Below are 20,952 nucleotides of genomic sequence, written 5' to 3'. Positions count from 1 at the left end.
TTGTGAAGTGGTACTGTGTGTGTACAGCAGGACGGTGTTTGTGAAGTGGTACTGTGTGTGTACAGGACGGTGTTTGTGAAGTGGTACTGTGTGTGTACAGGACGGTGTTTGTGAAATGGTACTGTGTGTGTACAGGACGGTGTTTGTGAAGTGGTACTGTGTGTGTACAGGACGGTGTTTGTGAAGTGGTACTGTGTGTGTACAGGACGGTGTTTGTGAAGTGGTACTGTGTGTGTACAGGACGGTGTTTGTGAAATGGTACTGTGTGTGTACAGGATGATGTTTGTGAAATGGTACTGTGTGTGTACAGGATGGTGTTTGTGAAATGGTACTGTGTGTGTACAGGACGGTGTTTGTGAAATGGTACTGTGTGTGTACAGGACGGTGTTTGTGAAATGGTACTGTGTGTGTACAGGACGGTGTTTGTGAAATGGTACTGTGTGTGTACAGGATTGTGTTTGTGAAATGGTACTGTGTGTGTACAGGACGGTGTTTGTGAAGTGGTACTGTGTGTGTACAGCAGGACGGTGTTTGTGAAATGGTACTGTGTGTGTACAGGACGGTGTTTGTGAAGTGGTACTGTGTGTGTACAGGACGGTGTTTGTGAAATGGTACTGTGTGTGTACAGGACGGTGTTTGTGAAGTGGTACTGTGTGTGTACAGGACGGTGTTTGTGAAGTGGTACTGTGTGTGTACAGGATGATGTTTGTGAAATGGTACTGTGTGTGTACAGGATGGTGTTTGTGAAATGGTACTGTGTGTGTACAGGACGGTGTTTGTGAAATGGTACTGTGTGTGTACAGGACGGTGTTTGTGAAATGGTACTGTGTGTGTACAGGACGGTGTTTGTGAAATGGTACTGTGTGTGTACAGGACGGTGTTTGTGAAATGGTACTGTGTGTGTACAGGACGGTGTTTGTGAAGTGGTACTGTGTGTGTACAGCAGGACGGTGTTTGTGAAGTGGTACTGTGTGTGTACAGGACGGTGTTTGTGAAGTGGTACTGTGTGTGTACAGGACGGTGTTTGTGAAGTGGTACTGTGTGTGTACAGGACGATGTTTGTGAAGTGGTACTGTGTGTGTACAAGATGATGTTTGTGAAGTGGTACTGTGTGTGTATACAGGACGGTGTTTGTGAAGTGGTACTGTGTGTGTACAGGACGGTGTTTGTGAAATGGTACTGTGTGTGTACAGGACGGTGTTTGTGAAGTGGTACTGTGTGTGTACAGGACGGTGTTTGTGAAGTGGTACTGTGTGTGTACAGGACGGTGTTTGTGAAATGGTACTGTGTGTGTACAGGACGGTGTTTGTGAAGTGGTACTGTGTGTGTACAGGACGGTGTTTGTGAAGTGGTACTGTGTGTGTACAGGACGGTGTTTGTGAAGTGGTACTGTGTGTGTACAGGACGGTGTTTGTGAAGTGGTACTGTGTGTGTACAGGACGGTGTTTGTGAAATGGTACTGTGTGTGTACAGGACGGTGTTTGTGAAGTGGTACTGTGTGTGTACAGCAGGACGGTGTTTGTGAAATGGTACTGTGTGTGTACAGGACGGTGTTTGTGAAGTGGTACTGTGTGTGTACAGGACGGTGTTTGTGAAATGGTACTGTGTGTGTACAGGACGGTGTTTGTGAAGTGGTACTGTGTGTGTACAGGACGGTGTTTGTGAAATGGTACTGTGTGTGTACAGGATGATGTTTGTGAAATGGTACTGTGTGTGTACAGGATGGTGTTTGTGAAATGGTACTGTGTGTGTACAGGACGGTGTTTGTGAAATGGTACTGTGTGTGTACAGGACGGTGTTTGTGAAATGGTACTGTGTGTGTACAGGACGGTGTTTGTGAAATGGTACTGTGTGTGTACAGGATTGTGTTTGTGAAATGGTACTGTGTGTGTACAGGACGGTGTTTGTGAAGTGGTACTGTGTGTGTACAGCAGGACGGTGTTTGTGAAATGGTACTGTGTGTGTACAGGACGGTGTTTGTGAAGTGGTACTGTGTGTGTACAGGACGGTGTTTGTGAAATGGTACTGTGTGTGTACAGGACGGTGTTTGTGAAGTGGTACTGTGTGTGTACAGGACGGTGTTTGTGAAGTGGTACTGTGTGTGTACAGGATGATGTTTGTGAAATGGTACTGTGTGTGTACAGGATGGTGTTTGTGAAATGGTACTGTGTGTGTACAGGATGGTGTTTGTGAAATGGTACTGTGTGTGTACAGGACGGTGTTTGTGAAATGGTACTGTGTGTGTACAGGACGGTGTTTGTGAAATGGTACTGTGTGTGTACAGGACGGTGTTTGTGAAATGGTACTGTGTGTGTACAGGACGGTGTTTGTGAAGTGGTACTGTGTGTGTACAGCAGGACGGTGTTTGTGAAGTGGTACTGTGTGTGTACAGGACGGTGTTTGTGAAGTGGTACTGTGTGTGTACAGGACGGTGTTTGTGAAGTGGTACTGTGTGTGTACAGGACGATGTTTGTGAAGTGGTACTGTGTGTGTACAAGATGATGTTTGTGAAGTGGTACTGTGTGTGTATACAGGACGGTGTTTGTGAAGTGGTACTGTGTGTGTACAGGACGGTGTTTGTGAAATGGTACTGTGTGTGTACAGGACGGTGTTTGTGAAGTGGTACTGTGTGTGTACAGGACGGTGTTTGTGAAGTGGTACTGTGTGTGTACAGGACGGTGTTTGTGAAATGGTACTGTGTGTGTACAGGACGGTGTTTGTGAAGTGGTACTGTGTGTGTACAGGACGGTGTTTGTGAAGTGGTACTGTGTGTGTACAGGACGGTGTTTGTGAAGTGGTACTGTGTGTGTACAGGACGGTGTTTGTGAAGTGGTACTGTGTGTGTACAGGACGGTGTTTGTGAAATGGTACTGTGTGTGTACAGGACGGTGTTTGTGAAGTGGTACTGTGTGTGTACAGCAGGACGGTGTTTGTGAAATGGTACTGTGTGTGTACAGGACGGTGTTTGTGAAGTGGTACTGTGTGTGTACAGGACGGTGTTTGTGAAATGGTACTGTGTGTGTACAGGACGGTGTTTGTGAAGTGGTACTGTGTGTGTACAGGACGGTGTTTGTGAAGTGGTACTGTGTGTGTACAGGACGGTGTTTGTGAAATGGTACTGTGTGTGTACAGGACGGTGTTTGTGAAATGGTACTGTGTGTGTACAGCAGGACGGTGTTTGTGAAATGGTACTGTGTGTGTACAGCAGGACCGTGTTTGTGAAGTGGTACTGTGTGTGTACAGCAGGACGGTGTTTGTGAAGTGGTACTGTGTGTGTACAGGACGGTGTTTGTGAAGTGGTACTGTGTGTGTACAGGACGGTGTTTGTGAAGTGGTACTGTGTGTGTACAGCAGGACGGTGTTTGTGAAGTGGTACTGTGTGTGTACAGGACGGTGTTTGTGAAGTGGTACTGTGTGTGTACAGGACGGTGTTTGTGAAATGGTACTGTGTGTGTACAGGACGGTGTTTGTGAAGTGGTACTGTGTGTGTACAGGACGGTGTTTGTGAAGTGGTACTGTGTGTGTACAGGACGGTGTTTGTGAAGTGGTACTGTGTGTGTACAGGACGGTGTTTGTGAAATGGTACTGTGTGTGTACAGGATGATGTTTGTGAAATGGTACTGTGTGTGTACAGGATGGTGTTTGTGAAATGGTACTGTGTGTGTACAGGACGGTGTTTGTGAAATGGTACTGTGTGTGTACAGGACGGTGTTTGTGAAATGGTACTGTGTGTGTACAGGACGGTGTTTGTGAAATGGTACTGTGTGTGTACAGGATTGTGTTTGTGAAATGGTACTGTGTGTGTACAGGACGGTGTTTGTGAAGTGGTACTGTGTGTGTACAGCAGGACGGTGTTTGTGAAATGGTACTGTGTGTGTACAGGACGGTGTTTGTGAAGTGGTACTGTGTGTGTACAGGACGGTGTTTGTGAAATGGTACTGTGTGTGTACAGGACGGTGTTTGTGAAGTGGTACTGTGTGTGTACAGGACGGTGTTTGTGAAATGGTACTGTGTGTACAGGACGGTGTTTGTGAAATGGTACTGTGTGTGTACAGCAGGACGGTGTTTGTGAAATGGTACTGTGTGTGTACAGCAGGACCGTGTTTGTGAAGTGGTACTGTGTGTGTACAGCAGGACCGTGTTTGTGAAGTGGTACTGTGTGTGTACAGGACGGTGTTTGTGAAGTGGTACTGTGTGTGTACAGGACGGTGTTTGTGAAGTGGTACTGTGTGTGTACTGCAGGACGGTGTTTGTGAAGTGGTACTGTGTGTGTACAGGACGGTGTTTGTGAAATGGTACTGTGTGTGTACAGGACGGTGTTTCTGAAATGGTACTGTGTGTGTACAGGACAGTGTTTGTGAAGTGGTACTGTGTGTGTACAGGACGGTGTTTGTGAAGTGGTACTGTGTGTGGACAGGACGGTGTTTGTGAAGTGGTACTGTGTGTGTACAGGACGGTGTTTGTGAAATGGTACTGTGTGTGTACAGGATGATGTTTGTGAAATGGTACTGTGTGTGTACAGGACGATGTTTGTGAAATGGTACTGTGTGTGTACAGGACGGTGTTTGTGAAGTGGTACTGTGTGTGTACAGGATGATGTTTGTGAAATGGTACTGTGTGTGTACAGGATGGTGTTTGTGAAATGGTACTGTGTGTGTACAGGACGGTGTTTGTGAAATGGTACTGTGTGTGTACAGGACGGTGTTTGTGAAATGGTACTGTGTGTGTACAGGACGGTGTTTGTGAAATGGTACTGTGTGTGTACAGGACGGTGTTTGTGAAATGGTACTGTGTGTGTACAGGACGGTGTTTGTGAAGTGGTACTGTGTGTGTACAGCAGGACGGTGTTTGTGAAATGGTACTGTGTGTGTACAGGACGGTGTTTGTGAAGTGGTACTGTGTGTGTACAGGACGGTGTTTGTGAAGTGGTACTGTGTGTGTACAGGACGGTGTTTGTGAAATGGTACTGTGTGTGTACAGGACGGTGTTTGTGAAATGGTACTGTGTGTGTACAGCAGGACGGTGTTTGTGAAATGGTACTGTGTGTGTACAGCAGGACCGTGTTTGTGAAGTGGTACTGTGTGTGTACAGCAGGACGGTGTTTGTGAAGTGGTACTGTGTGTGTACAGGACGGTGTTTGTGAAGTGGTACTGTGTGTGTACAGGACGGTGTTTGTGAAGTGGTACTGTGTGTGTACAGCAGGACGGTGTTTGTGAAGTGGTACTGTGTGTGTACAGGACGGTGTTTGTGAAGTGGTACTGTGTGTGTACAGGACGGTGTTTGTGAAATGGTACTGTGTGTGTACAGGACGGTGTTTGTGAAGTGGTACTGTGTGTGTACAGGACGGTGTTTGTGAAGTGGTACTGTGTGTGTACAGGACGGTGTTTGTGAAGTGGTACTGTGTGTGTACAGGACGGTGTTTGTGAAATGGTACTGTGTGTGTACAGGATGATGTTTGTGAAATGGTACTGTGTGTGTACAGGATGGTGTTTGTGAAATGGTACTGTGTGTGTACAGGACGGTGTTTGTGAAATGGTACTGTGTGTGTACAGGACGGTGTTTGTGAAATGGTACTGTGTGTGTACAGGACGGTGTTTGTGAAATGGTACTGTGTGTGTACAGGATTGTGTTTGTGAAATGGTACTGTGTGTGTACAGGACGGTGTTTGTGAAGTGGTACTGTGTGTGTACAGCAGGACGGTGTTTGTGAAATGGTACTGTGTGTGTACAGGACGGTGTTTGTGAAGTGGTACTGTGTGTGTACAGGACGGTGTTTGTGAAATGGTACTGTGTGTGTACAGGACGGTGTTTGTGAAGTGGTACTGTGTGTGTACAGGACGGTGTTTGTGAAATGGTACTGTGTGTACAGGACGGTGTTTGTGAAATGGTACTGTGTGTGTACAGCAGGACGGTGTTTGTGAAATGGTACTGTGTGTGTACAGCAGGACCGTGTTTGTGAAGTGGTACTGTGTGTGTACAGCAGGACCGTGTTTGTGAAGTGGTACTGTGTGTGTACAGGACGGTGTTTGTGAAGTGGTACTGTGTGTGTACAGGACGGTGTTTGTGAAGTGGTACTGTGTGTGTACTGCAGGACGGTGTTTGTGAAGTGGTACTGTGTGTGTACAGGACGGTGTTTGTGAAATGGTACTGTGTGTGTACAGGACGGTGTTTCTGAAATGGTACTGTGTGTGTACAGGACAGTGTTTGTGAAGTGGTACTGTGTGTGTACAGGACGGTGTTTGTGAAGTGGTACTGTGTGTGGACAGGACGGTGTTTGTGAAGTGGTACTGTGTGTGTACAGGACGGTGTTTGTGAAATGGTACTGTGTGTGTACAGGATGATGTTTGTGAAATGGTACTGTGTGTGTACAGGACGATGTTTGTGAAATGGTACTGTGTGTGTACAGGACGGTGTTTGTGAAGTGGTACTGTGTGTGTACAGGATGATGTTTGTGAAATGGTACTGTGTGTGTACAGGATGGTGTTTGTGAAATGGTACTGTGTGTGTACAGGACGGTGTTTGTGAAATGGTACTGTGTGTGTACAGGACGGTGTTTGTGAAATGGTACTGTGTGTGTACAGGACGGTGTTTGTGAAATGGTACTGTGTGTGTACAGGACGGTGTTTGTGAAATGGTACTGTGTGTGTACAGGACGGTGTTTGTGAAGTGGTACTGTGTGTGTACAGCAGGACGGTGTTTGTGAAATGGTACTGTGTGTGTACAGGACGGTGTTTGTGAAGTGGTACTGTGTGTGTACAGGACGGTGTTTGTGAAATGGTACTGTGTGTGTACAGGACGGTGTTTGTGAAGTGGTACTGTGTGTGTACAGGACGGTGTTTGTGAAGTGGTACTGTGTGTGTACAGGACGGTGTTTGTGAAATGGTACTGTGTGTGTACAGGACGGTGTTTGTGAAATGGTACTGTGTGTGTACAGCAGGACGGTGTTTGTGAAATGGTACTGTGTGTGTACAGCAGGACCGTGTTTGTGAAGTGGTACTGTGTGTGTACAGCAGGACGGTGTTTGTGAAGTGGTACTGTGTGTGTACAGGACGGTGTTTGTGAAATGGTACTGTGTGTGTACAGGACGGTGTTTGTGAAATGGTACTGTGTGTGTACAGGACGGTGTTTGTGAAGTGGTACTGTGTGTGTACAGCAGGACGGTGTTTGTGAAGTGGTACTGTGTGTGTACAGGACGGTGTTTGTGAAGTGGTACTGTGTGTGTACAGGACGATGTTTGTGAAGTGGTACTGTGTGTGTACAAGATGATGTTTGTGAAGTGGTACTGTGTGTGTATACAGGACGGTGTTTGTGAAGTGGTACTGTGTGTGTACAGGACGGTGTTTGTGAAATGGTACTGTGTGTGTACAGGACGGTGTTTGTGAAGTGGTACTGTGTGTGTACAGGACGGTGTTTGTGAAGTGGTACTGTGTGTGTACAGGACGGTGTTTGTGAAATGGTACTGTGTGTGTACAGGACGGTGTTTGTGAAGTGGTACTGTGTGTGTACAGGACGGTGTTTGTGAAGTGGTACTGTGTGTGTACAGGACGGTGTTTGTGAAATGGTACTGTGTGTGTACAGGACGGTGTTTGTGAAGTGGTACTGTGTGTGTACAGGATGGTGTTTGTGAAGTGGTACTGTGTGTGTACAGGACGGTGTTTGTGAAATGGTACTGTGTGTGTACAGGACGGTGTTTGTGAAATGGTACTGTGTGTGTACAGGACGGTGTTTGTGAAGTGGTACTGTGTGTGTACAGCAGGACGGTGTTTGTGAAATGGTACTGTGTGTGTACAGGACGGTGTTTGTGAAGTGGTACTGTGTGTGTACAGGACGGTGTTTGTGAAATGGTACTGTGTGTGTACAGGACGGTGTTTGTGAAGTGGTACTGTGTGTGTACAGGATGGTGTTTGTGAAGTGGTACTGTGTGTGTACAGGACGGTGTTTGTGAAATGGTACTGTGTGTGTACAGGACGGTGTTCGTGAAATGGTACTGTGTGTGTACAGCAGGACGGTGTTTGTGAAATGGTACTGTGTGTGTACAGCAGGACCGTGTTTGTGAAGTGGTACTGTGTGTGTACAGCAGGACGGTGTTTGTGAAGTGGTACTGTGTGTGTACAGGACGGTGTTTGTGAAGTGGTACTGTGTGTGTACAGGACGGTGTTTGTGAAGTGGTACTGTGTGTGTACAGCAGGACGGTGTTTGTGAAGTGGTACTGTGTGTGTACAGGACGGTGTTTGTGAAATGGTACTGTGTGTGTACAGGACGGTGTTTGTGAAATGGTACTGTGTGTGTACAGGACAGTGTTTGTGAAGTGGTACTGTGTGTGTACAGGACGGTGTTTGTGAAGTGGTACTGTGTGTGTACAGGATGATGTTTGTGAAATGGTACTGTGTGTGTACAGGACGGTGTTTGTGAAATGGTACTGTGTGTGTACAGGACGGTGTTTGTGAAATGGTACTGTGTGTGTACAGGACGGTGTTTGTGAAATGGTACTGTGTGTGTACAGGACGGTGTTTGTGAAATGGTACTGTGTGTGTACAGGACGGTGTTTGTGAAATGGTACTGTGTGTGTACAGGACGGTGTTTGTGAAGTGGTACTGTGTGTGTACAGCAGGACGTTGTTTGTGAAATGGTACTGTGTGTGTACAGGACGGTGTTTGTGAAGTGGTACTGTGTGTGTACAGGACGGTGTTTGTGAAATGGTACTGTGTGTACAGCAGGACCGTGTTTGTGAAGTGGTACTGTGTGTGTACAGCAGGACGGTGTTTGTGAAGTGGTACTGTGTGTGTACAGGACGGTGTTTGTGAAGTGGTACTGTGTGTGTACAGCAGGACGGTGTTTGTGAAGTGGTACTGTGTGTGTACAGGACGGTGTTTGTGAAATGGTACTGTGTGTGTACAGGACTGTGTTTGTGAAGTGGTACTGTGTGTGTACAGGACGGTGTTTGTGAAGTGGTACTGTGTGTGGACAGGACGGTGTTTGTGAAGTGGTACTGTGTGTGTACAGGACGGTGTTTGTGAAATGGTACTGTGTGTGTACAGGATGATGTTTGTGAAATGGTACTGTGTGTGTACAGGATAATGTTTGTGAAATGGTACTGTGTGTGTACAGGACGGTGTTTGTGAAGTGGTACTGTGTGTGTACAGGATGATGTTTGTGAAATGGTACTGTGTGTGTACAGGATGGTGTTTGTGAAATGGTACTGTGTGTGTACAGGACGGTGTTTGTGAAATGGTACTGTGTGTGTACAGGACGGTGTTTGTGAAATGGTACTGTGTGTGTACAGGACGGTGTTTGTGAAATGGTACTGTGTGTGTACAGGACGGTGTTTGTGAAATGGTACTGTGTGTGTACAGGACGGTGTTTGTGAAATGGTACTGTGTGTGTACAGGACGGTGTTTGTGAAATGGTACTGTGTGTGTACAGGACGGTGTTTGTGAAGTGGTACTGTGTGTGTACAGCAGGACGGTGTTTGTGAAATGGTACTGTGTGTGTACAGGACGGTGTTTGTGAAGTGGTACTGTGTGTGTACAGGACGGTGTTTGTGAAATGGTACTGTGTGTGTACAGGACGGTGTTTGTGAAGTGGTACTGTGTGTGTACAGGACGGTGTTTGTGAAGTGGTACTGTGTGTGTACAGGACGGTGTTTGTGAAATGGTACTGTGTGTGTACAGGACGGTGTTTGTGAAATGGTACTGTGTGTGTACAGCAGGACGGTGTTTGTGAAATGGTACTGTGTGTGTACAGCAGGACCGTGTTTGTGAAGTGGTACTGTGTGTGTACAGCAGGACCGTGTTTGTGAAGTGGTACTGTGTGTGTACAGGACGGTGTTTGTGAAGTGGTACTGTGTGTGTACAGCAGGACGGTGTTTGTGAAGTGGTACTGTGTGTGTACAGGACGGTGTTTGTGAAATGGTACTGTGTGTGTACAGGACGGTGTTTGTGAAGTGGTACTGTGTGTGTACAGGACGGTGTTTGTGAAGTGGTACTGTGTGTGTACAGGACGGTGTTTTTGAAGTGGTACTGTGTGTGTACAGGACGGTGTTTGTGAAATGGTACTGTGTGTGTACAGGACGGTGTTTGTGAAGTGGTACTGTGTGTGTACAGGACGGTGTTTGTGAAGTGGTACTGTGTGTGTACAGCAGGACGGTGTTTGTGAAGTGGTACTGTGTGTGTACAGCAGGACGGTGTTTGTGAAATGGTACTGTGTGTGTACAGCAGGACGGTGTTTGTGAAATGGTACTGTGTGTGTACAGGACGGTGTTTGTGAAATGGTACTGTGTGTGTACAGGACGGTGTTTGTGAAATGGTACTGTGTGTGTACAGGACGGTGTTTGTGAAATGGTACTGTGTGTGTACAGGACGGTGTTTGTGAAATGGTACTGTGTGTGTACAGGACGGTGTTTGTGAAGTGGTACTGTGTGTGTACAGCAGGACGGTGTTTGTGAAATGGTACTGTGTGTGTACAGGACGGTGTTTGTGAAGTGGTACTGTGTGTGTACAGGACGGTGTTTGTGAAATGGTACTGTGTGTGTACAGGACGGTGTTTGTGAAGTGGTACTGTGTGTGTACAGGACGGTGTTTGTGAAGTGGTACTGTGTGTGTACAGGACGGTGTTTGTGAAATGGTACTGTGTGTGTACAGGACGGTGTTTGTGAAATGGTACTGTGTGTGTACAGCAGGACGGTGTTTGTGAAATGGTACTGTGTGTGTACAGCAGGACCGTGTTTGTGAAGTGGTACTGTGTGTGTACAGCAGGACGGTGTTTGTGAAGTGGTACTGTGTGTGTACAGGACGGTGTTTGTGAAGTGGTACTGTGTGTGTACAGGACGGTGTTTGTGAAGTGGTACTGTGTGTGTACAGCAGGACGGTGTTTGTGAAGTGGTACTGTGTGTGTACAGGACGGTGTTTGTGAAATGGTACTGTGTGTGTACAGGACGGTGTTTGTGAAGTGGTACTGTGTGTGTACAGGACGGTGTTTGTGAAGTGGTACTGTGTGTGTACAGGACGGTGTTTGTGAAGTGGTACTGTGTGTGTACAGGACGGTGTTTGTGAAATGGTACTGTGTGTGTACAGGACGGTGTTTGTGAAGTGGTACTGTGTGTGTACAGGACGGTGTTTGTGAAGTGGTACTGTGTGTGTACAGCAGGACGGTGTTTGTGAAATGGTACTGTGTGTGTACAGGACGGTGTTTGTGAAGTGGTACTGTGTGTGTACAGGACGGTGTTTGTGAAATGGTACTGTGTGTGTACAGGACGGTGTTTGTGAAATGGTACTGTGTGTGTACAGGATGATGTTTGTGAAATGGTACTGTGTGTGTACAGGATGATGTTTGTGAAATGGTACTGTGTGTGTACAGGACGGTGTTTGTGAAGTGGTACTGTGTGTGTACAGGATGATGTTTGTGAAATGGTACTGTGTGTGTACAGGATGGTGTTTGTGAAATGGTACTGTGTGTGTACAGGACGGTGTTTGTGAAATGGTACTGTGTGTGTACAGGACGGTGTTTGTGAAATGGTACTGTGTGTGTACAGGACGGTGTTTGTGAAATGGTACTGTGTGTGTACAGGACGGTGTTTGTGAAATGGTACTGTGTGTGTACAGGACGGTGTTTGTGAAGTGGTACTGTGTGTGTACAGCAGGACGGTGTTTGTGAAATGGTACTGTGTGTGTACAGGACGGTGTTTGTGAAATGGTACTGTGTGTGTACAGGACGGTGTTTGAAGTGGTACTGTGTGTGTACAGGACGGTGTTTGTGAAATGGTACTGTGTGTGTACAGGACAGTGTTTGTGAAGTGGTACTGTGTGTGTACAGGACGGTGTTTGTGAAGTGGTACTGTGTGTGTACAGGACGGTGTTTGTGAAGTGGTACTGTGTGTGTACAGGACGGTGTTTGTGAAATGGTACTGTGTGTGTACAGGACGATGTTTGTGAAATGGTACTGTGTGTGTACAGGATGATGTTTGTGAAATGGTACTGTGTGTGTACAGGACGGTGTTTGTGAAGTGGTACTGTGTGTGTACAGGATGATGTTTGTGAAATGGTACTGTGTGTGTACAGGATGATGTTTGTGAAATGGTACTGTGTGTGTACAGGACGGTGTTTGTGAAATGGTACTGTGTGTGTACAGGACGGTGTTTGTGAAATGGTACTGTGTGTGTACAGGACGGTGTTTGTGAAATGGTACTGTGTGTGTACAGGACGGTGTTTGTGAAATGGTACTGTGTGTGTACAGGACGGTGTTTGTGAAATGGTACTGTGTGTGTACAGGACGGTGTTTGAAGTGGTACTGTGTGTGTTCAGGACGGTGTTTGTGAAGTGGTACTGTGTGTGTACAGGACGGTGTTTGTGAAATGGTACTGTGTGTGTACAGGACGGTGTTTGTGAAGTGGTACTGTGTGTGTACAGGACGGTGTTTGTGAAATGGTACTGTGTGTGTACAGGACGGTGTTTGTGAAATGGTACTGTGTGTGTACAGGACGGTGTTTGTGAAATGGTACTGTGTGTGTACAGGACGGTGTTTGTGAAGTGGTACTGTGTGTGTACAGGACGGTGTTTGTGAAATGGTACTGTGTGTGTACAGGACGGTGTTTGTGAAGTGGTACTGTGTGTGTACAGGACGGTGTTTGTGAAATGGTAATGTGTGTGTACAGGACGGTGTTTGTGAAGTGGTACTGTGTGTGTACAGGACGGTGTTTGTGAAGTGGTACTGTGTGTGTACAGGATGGTGTTTGTGAAATGGTACTGTGTGTGTACAGGACGGTGTTTGTGAAATGGTACTGTGTGTGTACAGGACGGTGTTTGTGAAATGGTACTGTGTGTGTACAGGACGGTGTTTGTGAAGTGGTACTGTGTGTGTACAGGACGGTGTTTGTGAAATGGAACTGTGTGTGTACAGGACGGTGTTCGTGAAGTGGTACTGTGTGTGTACAGGACGGTGTTTGTGAAGTGGTACTGTGTGTGTACAGGACGGTGTTTGTGAAATGGTACTGTGTGTGTACAGGACGGTGTTTGTGAAGTGGTACTGTGTGTGTACAGGACGGTGTTTGTGAAGTGGTACTGTGTGTGTACAGGACGGTGTTTGTGAAGTGGTACTGTGTGTGTACAGGACGGTGTTTGTGAAGTGGTACTGTGTGTGTACAGGACGGTGTTTGTGAAGTGGTACTGTGTGTGTACAGGACGGTGTTTGTGAAGTGGTACTGTGTGTGTACAGGACGATGTTTGTGAAATGGTACTGTGTGTGTACAGGACGGTGTTTGTGAAATGGTACTGTGTGTACAGGACGGTGTTTGTGAAATGGTACTGTGTGTGTACAGGACGTTGTTTGTGAAGTGGTACTGTGTGTGTACAGGACGGTGTTTGTGAAGTGGTACTGTGTGTGTACAGGACGGTGTTTGTGAAGTGGTACTGTGTGTGTACAGGACGGTGTTTGTGAAGTGGTACTGTGTGTGTACAGGACGGTGTTTGTGAAATGGTACTGTGTGTGTACAGGACGGTGTTTGTGAAATGGTACTGTGTCAAATGTGAGCTTTTGGGTTCCAGATAAAATATGTCCGACACAAGAAAAGCGGCGGAGGTAAGTCCAGTGGACGGAAGGAGCAGAACGCCTCGACTGACCTTCATTAACCTAGGACTAGATTAGGATTAGACTAGACAAGACTAGGACTAAATTAGGACTAGGACTAGGAATTTTTTTTTTTATCTTACCATGTCCAATCAATGTTTTCTAGTATTTAATATATTTATTTTTTAGCTAGTTAAGTAAACACAGTGTTGAACTTTGTTCCACAGGTACAGAATAGGAAAACTGAATAGCATTTTTGTCCTGAGAGAATATCTTGAGAATATCTAAGAACAAACTATTCTGAACAAACTATACGTACTCTTTCATCATATTCCTGTGTGAACGTAGGCAGGTGTAACATGAGAGTTGATAACACTGTTTCTTCATTGTTTGGCCTTGAGTTGCAAATGTGTCAAATTCAGCCTTTGTTGGGCAAACTGACAGTGTTTTCTGGAAAAGATGATATTGTGCCTGTGGTACAGATACAAAAATCGTTTTTCTCTTGACTATCATGGTACCATCTTAACTCCTCCATCTCCTCCACCTTGAGTGCTTCATCTCCTCCACCTTGACTCATCCATCTCAACTCCTCCTCAAGTCCATCTCCATGTTTTTGTGTGTATTTAGTATCAAGTTTTAGGTATATTAAGTCCTTGTGTGTATGTCCCCGTTCTGTGGTTGTGGTGTATATAGGTCCCTGTTCTGTCTTAGTGTGTGTGTGTGTGTGTGTGTGTGTGTGTGTGTGTGTGTGTGTGTGCGCGCGTTTAATTCATGACATTCATTCCATGGGGTGCAGATCAGATAATTTTCTTTGAGTTTCCTAATTTCATTGCTGCCATAGCAACAACTGGCAATGTATACCGATATGTCATTAATACAACGTCCATTAGCATTAAAATGCTTTGCATCTGGAAACGGCAAATCCTTCATCCTGATGTAGACAACCCCTGATGTAATGGGTGATGACTACATACCTTTTGTGTCCGTTCTTTTAGCGGCTGTGTTGATGCATGTAGCACATCTAGAGTGGTGGCAGGTGAAGGTACCACGGTTCACATCTGAATGGTTCTTTATCTCCCTCTTGATGAGCCTTTGGTGCTGGTATCTCATGCAACAGTGTGCAGCCTTGTTCAGAAATGTAGGTAGATGAACACACATCATGCTGGCATCCCCTCAACATCAGGAGATGCACAGGAGTGCCATCAGCTCCAAGCGAGCAGGTACACTCGTCTGGCTGGACGTGGTCTTCACGGAAGAGTCAAGGCCAAAAAGCCAAAGAGTCAAACAAGAGGAAACAAGACTAAGTGATTCAAACAGGAACACAGGAACTGGAGTTGGGGTATCAAGCTCCTTCCACACTCCAGGGATGTTTTATGCTTATTATGCTTATTATATGTTTTTTTAACATCCACATAAAAGCCTACAGACTACAGATGACTAAGATGACTGTCAGACTACTGCAAGATAACAAAGACTACTGTAAGGATACTGTAAGATACTAAGACTAATGTAAGATAACTAAGACTACTGTAAGATGACTAAGATTACTGTAAGATAACTAAGATGACTGTAAGGCTACTGTAAGATACTACGACTTTTGTAGGAATACTGTAAGATAACTAAGACTGCTGTAAGATGACTAAGATGACTAAGACTACTGTAAGATAACTAAGACTACTGTAAGATACTAAGACTACTGTAAGACTACTGCAAGATAACTAAGACTATTGTAAGGCTACTGTAAGATAACTAAGACTAAGACGACTAAGATTACTGTAAGATAACTAAGTCTACTGTAAGATGACTAAGATAACTAAGACTGCTGTAAGGCTACTGCAAGATAACTAAGACTATTCTAAGGCTACTGTAAAATACTAAGACTACTGTAAAATAACTAAGGCTACTGTAAGATGTGCAGCTGAAGATGACTTCTCTTTCTGGAGGAATTCTCAAAAGTAATTTGAATAAATGTCCATGTAGTATACACCTTACATTTTTATTTCTTATTTTTCTACTCGTCGTAACTGAGGGGAAGGTTTCAGTGACTGGTGGGCACTGTGGGAATCTTGACAGCTTGCTTTCTGATACAGCTTGTTTGCTCTATGTAGGTGTGACCTCCCAGGAGAACACCACAACGTATATCTGCTGAATGTGGTATCAGCTACACAACCTTGAGTGCATAAACAGAAGAAAGCTTTCTTACTCTTATTGTGCAATCCTGTCTTTCTAAAATGTGGATCAGAGTCCATGTTGATTATGGGGGGTTAGGGGGGGATCTTGAAACCCTGCTTTAAAAGGGCGTGAACAGGTGCAAAATTACACCTCAAGACTAAAGTCTCCATTGAAATTGTGCTGCGTACCATTCCAGGTAAAGATCATTCATATTTATGCAAATTTGAAAAGGTGTTTCTTAGACAGGCTTCATATCTTCAACTTTGGCTTAAGAGACGCTGAATAAAATGTTGTTGTTTTTGTTAATGAATTCAACTTTACGTTTAAAGACCCAAACCGTGTTTTGTGTTGCAGAATGAGGATCCTTTTTGTAACACTGTGTCTTGCCCTGCTGGTGATGAGTGGTGAGCACATTACAAATCCGCTTTGTAATCACACCCTCAGTACTGTGCAACACAAAATGTTGTATCAATCTATAAAAAGTCGCCTGTTTCTTGTAGCTCAATGTTCTGTTGCCTGAGTTGCAGGTTCCGCCCTGAAATGTAACCGCTGCGTACCGCTGACCCCTGGTGGCAAGTGTACAGTCACCGTGGAAACGTGTGGATACAATCAGGACACCTGTGCAACTGTGATATTCACCACCTACCCGTGTAAGTCTACTCAAGGTTCTCGTCGAGTAATCTAACCACGTATTGTCAGGCCTGTGAAAGTGTGCTGATTACTGAAGGTCTCTCTGGTTGTCTCCTTAGTCAACCACTTCAGGAGATGCATCAAGCTGTCTGACTGCCTGATCATGCAGGGAACTCCAGGGGTCAACGCTGTATGCTGTCAGTCAGACCGCTGCAATTAGCAGGCAGGGACCCGCTACAGCTTCCAAGAAACATTCATGATAAATTTAAATAAAATATGAATAGTAATAAAGGTGTGATTATGGTTCCGGTGTCTATTGTTATTGTATTTTATGTGGTACTTTCTGTAGTCAAAATGAGGATTTCATATTTGTATGAGTTGCAGACATACCTGAGCTAATCAATTCATATTAATTAAGAGTGTATTATCTGACCAACTTCACTTATGTACGGGGTGACAATATGTGGTTGTTTTAGAATGATGCAATAGTAAAACTGTCAGGAATAGCACATGATCTCCGTGCAGGTGTGGTTCACCTGCTACTTATGGCCCCTCCCCTTTGCAACTATTTAAGCTTCCTCCTCTCTCTACCGGGTTGTGAAGTATTGTTGCCATGCCACGTACCAAGCGTTCTTTCCATGTTTCTGCCTTTCCGTGTACCGACCTCTGCTCTCCTCCTAGACCTCTTTTCCCTCGTCCCTCTGTACCTCCTGGCTCCTGTCTCACCGGCGTGACCCTGGACTGTCCTGACTACGATTACAGCACTCCTGTACAACACACCCTGAACGGAGTAACTCACCTGTTCGATTGCTCTGTAATCGTTGTTTCAACAAAAGCATTAAATAATAAACAATCTGACACACTGTGTTAAAAATGCTGATGTAGCCGGCGTCCTCATTGTCTTTCATTTCATTTATAATCCTTAAAAAGACATTTTTGGTGTTTGGATGTTCTTAAAAACCATGTGGTGTGAACTAAGGTGCCTCAGGGGTGCTTGGTCTGAAACGCAGGCGTTTGTCTCCGAGTTTGAATTACGCACCTGTTTTGAATTCTTGGTCTTATTTTCCATGTAAACAAATGCGTTGTGCGAGGCCTCACCCTCTCGGTTTCGATTGCTTTTAGTCTTGCTTTTACTGTCACATTTGTTGATCTGATTCAGATGTGTTCCCATGTGTTCACATTTGCTGTTATGTTTTCAGTTTTCCTGTGTTGTTTGGCCTTGTTTAGGCCAAGGTGAATGTTTGGGTGTTATTCCAGGGCACAGTACACTCCACTGTATGAAAGTAACACTAACAAAGAATGAAGAGATTTACATAAAAATATATATTGTATAAAAATACATATATCATTACACAAAAATTACAAAACCATGAGATGATACATCTAAAAAACAAATCACAGCAGTAAAAATACAATTCTACAGATCTGGAATGTGAATCAAGACCCCTGTTGTCATCTCACAACAACCATGGATCAGTTATGCTGGAAACCCACATTGCTGTTCGCTGTTTGACTCTCGCCAGTTTTATGTTACATGGTGGCCTTCTTAGCACACTCCCTTCATCTCTGTCTTCATCGCAGTCTTCACCTCTGCCTCATTCTTCTCTATCTGTCTCTCGGACCTCTTCTAGGAGAAGGAACTGTTCTAGTACGCAGTCCTGACTTTGGGCAGCAGGTTTTGACGAGGCGAGGTAGCTCGTGATGATGTGTTATCGTGCAGGTTAGTGCACGTGGGCAAACACATTAAGTGGGAGGTGGGGGATGCCCCGTGTAATTCATTAATCAGAGAGCTAATAAAACGCCGTGGGGGGAGGATTAGGGCTGTTTTATTCTGATCGTGTTTGCTCTCCCCAGTGTGAGTCAAACGTCAGCCGTGTTTTGCATGTCGATAAAGTTTATTTGCCTTGGCTACGATGTGGATTGCATTTGTTAATCCAGGCAGCCCAAGTTCGAGAACACTGGTGTAGCAATAACTTTAGCATTTACCACAAGCTACTACTTCTTGTCAGGTGGGCTGTAATGGCTGGATTATGAATTTATGAGTCACATGCTTAATGAAGAATTGCATTTTTTGTAGTTCCATTGTATATATATAAACAGAACCCATGTGATGTTCTGTACTTTATCTGTGTGTTCATGTGCTATTTATTCACCCTGAGCATATTTGATTCCAGTAAACACAGAATGAGATTTTATTATTCTTGTGCGAACATATACGCTAATTAACACTTGGAGAATGGCGTATGGTGGACTTGCGGAGAATGAAGTGGTTATGCATCAGTATGAATTTATGGGTACGCATCATCAGTAGTGTACCGCTGGGTCATGGGGTGTTTCGGCCTTTAACACTATACACCCTCTCCGGTGACGCCCAGCTACAGGGTGATCAGTCCTGAGCTTGCATCCCAAGCCCAATTACTTTTGAATTCACCTTGTTGGTAGACATCTCAGGGGACTATGCATGGCAGGGTCGTCCACTTCCCTGTGTCAGGCCTGGGCTGCTTGCCTGCATCCCTTCTGCGACTCTATTTGGGAGCCCATCTGGGGTCGTTCCTCTTCAGCTAAAGCCTCTGGCTATTTCTTTCAGCTGCCTCTGATGCAGCTTTAATGGCTATTGCGCAGGCTCTGGCCTTTAATTCCCATATCCCTCAGAAGCTTTGTGGTAGATGTTCCCACAAAGCCTCTGCACCTCCACTGGCCGGACTTCCGTATTCCACCCTTGTTTTCGAGTTTCTGCGGCCAACTCGGAATACCGCAGGTGTTTCCGCTCGTATGCCTCCTCCATGGAGCCCTCCCAGGGTACCGTGACCTCAAACATGTATACCTTCCTTAGTGAGGGTGACCAGAGCACCAGGTCAGGCCTCAACGTGGTCGTGGCGATCTCTGAAGGGAAAACCAGCTGCTTGCCGACATCTGCCAGCATCTTCCAGTCACGTGCTGGGCACAGCTGGCTCCTCTCTGATGGTTTAGAGTTACTCCTGGTGGCTATGGCCCCTTCAGGGACAAAGGCATTTCCTTTCCCATGAGGTTTTATGTGTTGGCATCGGTTGGGAGTTAATGCTGGATCGTTTTCCCTCCAGTGTGGAAGCAAGGAGCTTCAAATCTTGGTTGTGTCGCCAAGTGTACCGTCCCTGGGTGAGGCTGGTTTTACACCCGGTGAGTATGTGTCGGAGGGAGGCTGGCTTTGCGCACAAGACACACGTAGGGTCTTTGCCAAACCACTGATGGAGATTAGTTGGAGATGAAAGGACATCGTAGGTGGCTCTGATGATAAAACTCAAGCTCTTCGCATCCACGGCCCATACATCCCTCCAGCTCATGTTCTTTTTTTCGACTCCTTCCCACCAACCCTGCTTGCCAAGGGCGACTGCTTTGGCCCATCCTGCCGCTTCCTCCTGACTCCACACTTCCTCCACCAATACACCAATGACAATACATTTTTTCCAGTAAGCTCACCGAGTGAAAGATGGTTGTACAACTATAGGTTCTGTAGCCACAGAGACATGTAACCATGAGAGAGTGAGTCCTCGGATGTTTAAATAGGACAGAAGAACAGGCACATAATTATGACTTAAAAACACACGTTTATATTCATACTTCATATGCATACTTGGTATAGGTTTTATATTCATACTTCATATGCATACTTGGTATAGGTTTTATTTTCATACTTCATATGCATACTTGGTCTAGGGCTTATATTCATACTTCATATGCATACTTGGTCTAGGGTTTATATTCATACTCCATATGCATTCTTGGTCTAGGGTTTATAGTCATACTCCATATGCATACTTGGTCTATGGTTTATATTCATACTCCATATGCATACTTGGTCTATGGTTTATATTCATACTCCATATGCATACTTGGTCTAGGGTTTGTGGCCTTAAGCAGTGCTATATTGTTGATCTCTCTCAAATCTCTCACATATCTGGGCCTTTGGGTTTACACAAAGTTTGAAGGTCAGTCAAGATATTTGACTAACACAGATCTGAGGTCTGGAATATTTAGGTCCAAAAGTGTCATCCATGGCCATTGGGTGCCAAGTTGGAAGTATTCCGGACAATGATGGTGTCCTGTAATTAGATTCAAGCAGATAAACGAACAATTAGCTTAGTTCCTACATACAAAGATACAGCAGCAGGCTTTGTGCACCTGGATTGATACTTGTGCAATAGCGGGAGAATAAAACACAGTGTGAATAACATCAGTTGTGCTATGCAGTTACTTTAGAAAAAGTTCACCTTTGGGAGTTTTAGACACTTCAAATTTTTTTATCATTTTCATGGCCTCATGAAAATATCTGGAGACCTCCTTGCCTGTGAAAGGTACGGTGCAAAAGCATACTGGGCCACTGTCACATGTTGTACTGGAGTGGTACTGGAGTAGTACTGGGAGGAAGGGAAATCACCAGTGCTCCAACTCCATGAATATGTTCCTGCTGCACTATCTCTCAACGCCGCTCAGAGTTTAGCCGGAGGCCCCAGTGCAACTGGGTCACACAAAGTGAGTCACGTGTGTGGGGTTTCCCCGAGAAGGGCAATTTCACAGAAAAACATGGATGTTTAGCAATGGAGCGCTGTGGTTC

At 45.3% G+C, this 20,952-nt stretch overlaps 1 long non-coding RNA gene across 1 annotated transcript; it reads left to right on the top strand.

Annotated features, from left to right (window-relative positions):
* Positions 1–15,470: 15,470 nt before the first annotated feature.
* LOC143483277 (uncharacterized) lies at positions 15,471–17,186 on the top strand. The gene is made up of 4 exons (XR_013122462.1): positions 15,471–15,927; positions 16,086–16,135; positions 16,259–16,381; positions 16,481–17,186. It is a non-coding gene; the product is annotated as an uncharacterized LOC143483277 (long non-coding RNA).
* The last annotated feature ends 3,766 nt before the right edge of the window (positions 17,187–20,952 follow it).

The sequence above is a fragment of the Brachyhypopomus gauderio genome, chromosome 19 (genome assembly GCF_052324685.1).
Source record: "Brachyhypopomus gauderio isolate BG-103 chromosome 19, BGAUD_0.2, whole genome shotgun sequence".
Classification (NCBI taxonomy): Eukaryota; Metazoa; Chordata; class Actinopteri; order Gymnotiformes; family Hypopomidae; genus Brachyhypopomus; species Brachyhypopomus gauderio.
The sequence above is the reverse complement of the archived record's forward strand: the minus strand, read 5'-3'. Positions and strand labels throughout refer to the sequence as shown.